At 39.4% G+C, this 1919-nt stretch overlaps 1 long non-coding RNA gene across 1 annotated transcript in view; it reads left to right on the top strand.

Moving 5' to 3' along the window:
• The window catches only part of LOC106884097 (uncharacterized), an 88249-nt gene extending 88023 nt beyond the window's left edge, over nucleotides 1–226 (top strand). The window contains exon 4 of the long non-coding RNA XR_008266444.1: nucleotides 175–226. This is a non-coding gene — a long non-coding RNA (uncharacterized LOC106884097). The remainder of the gene's footprint in view (nucleotides 1–174) is intronic.
• Nucleotides 227–1919: the final 1693 nt, after the last annotated feature.

Below are 1919 nucleotides of genomic sequence, written 5' to 3'. Positions count from 1 at the left end.
TATATATATATATATATATATACATAGGGCTTAGTCTGGGAATTGAATCCACAATCTTGCAATTGCGAGTGCAACACCCCAACCACTAGACCATATGTATGTTGCTATGTATATATGAATGTGTTTTGTTATTGTTGCAGCATATATTTATTTCTATATTTGTTGTTTTTGTAGCATACCTGATGATTATCCTGCAAACATGCAAAAGAGCAAGATTGAAAAGCAGGTAAGTTCAATGTGTCAGGTGTAAAAGCGTAAAAACCCCCTTCAGTCATGAATAACTGTGGAATTGCACCTAGAAAGTTCCCCTCCAAGGGACAAGTCCAGACAAATTTGTTTGATAGAAGACCAGCAGTCACCCATGCATACCAAACACCCGCCCCCCCCCTCTCCACGCCACTGATGTCCAAGGGAAAGGCAAAGGGGCCGATACAGCTTGGCCTTCACAACTCATTTCTACAGATGAATGAACTGGAGCAACGTGAAATGAAGTGTCTTGCTCAAGAACACAACACACAGCTTGGCCTGGGGATTGAACTCAGTACCTCGTGATTGTAAGCCGAATACACTAACCACCGAGCCATGTGTCTTCACAACATGTTAGGTGTAAGTTTTACTTATTTCAGAATTCAGATTCATTCAAAGTTGTTAAAGTGATACAACACGATGTGATCTGTGGAAGGTTTGGCTGTTATTTCATACATGTTCAGTGACCGGACTCCCTCACTGTCTTGTGATGTTGTTCCATGAGAAGAATACTGACTGCTCAACACATTTCTGTCTGCTATGGCTAACATGGCATACATTTTAACACCAGTACCTGGTGTTAAAACCTTGCCCCAGTCCTCTGATGGGAGAAGGATTTACTGAGCTGTTAAAAGCATTTGAACTAAGTACCCCGTTCCCTTTTGCCATCCACCCCTCTCCCGTAGGTTTTTCTGCAGGTCAATGCTTGCAGAGAAATGGGCATTGACCTGGTATTTCTTCTTTTTACCAACTGGACATCAGTTTCCCTTGTATCACCAAAACCTGGGGTGACTTGCAAAGATCTGATACACTGACCACTTGTTTTAGACAGTAGGTCTAACATTCCATTTAGTTTGTCACCACTTCCTGAATCAGGAATGGATTTGGCACGCTGCAAAATCGGTCACTGACAGACATGCATGGACAGACGAACGTGCATTGACCTGTGATACGGCAAACTCAATAGCAGCTGGATGAATACCGTTACAAGACAGGACAAGAAAGAAGTTCTTCCTCTGAAATACATATCAAAGGGGAGATAAAATGAAATGCCTTGCTGGTAATTTGAAACCCAGGTCTCTGAGATCATAAGCCAACGCCTCTAACCATTTGGCCATTTTGTTTCTAATAAATAAAAGTAGAAAATTAGTCAGGTTGTTTGCATATCATTTCTGTTTCATTCTTGTTTGGTTGGTTGTTTTTGTTAGCAATGTAAACAGCCAGATGTTAAGTAATAAAATTACACACACCCACACATACTCACATATATATATATATATATATACGTACACACACATGTGTGTGTGTGACATGTTTCGACTTGTATTTCAATTTAAGACTCATATATGATGCTTGATTAATCAGTTAATTAAAATATTTTATGCTGTGCTTTGCTTCCGTGTAAGCATTCGTGTCGGTCGTGTTTTGAGCATGAGTCCTGTGTGTGTGGGTGTATGTACGTGTGTGCCTTTGTTTATATATGCGTGTGTGTATTTGTGTATATTTAAAACATGTAGATGCAGGTCAGTGTGTGTGTGTGTGTGTGTTTGTTTCATTTCCAATTCCTTTCCCTCAAGTTAACCATTAAGTTCAAAAGTTTATTTTTTTTTAGGTTTATTTTTGTTTTCCTATTCCTTACGTTGGCATCGTTTCTTTAAATAGATACATTGATA

This window comes from Octopus bimaculoides, chromosome 21 (genome assembly GCF_001194135.2).
Source record: "Octopus bimaculoides isolate UCB-OBI-ISO-001 chromosome 21, ASM119413v2, whole genome shotgun sequence".
Taxonomy (NCBI): Eukaryota; Metazoa; Mollusca; class Cephalopoda; order Octopoda; family Octopodidae; genus Octopus; species Octopus bimaculoides.
Note: the sequence above shows the minus strand (reverse complement) of the source record. Positions and strands in the feature narration are given on the sequence as shown.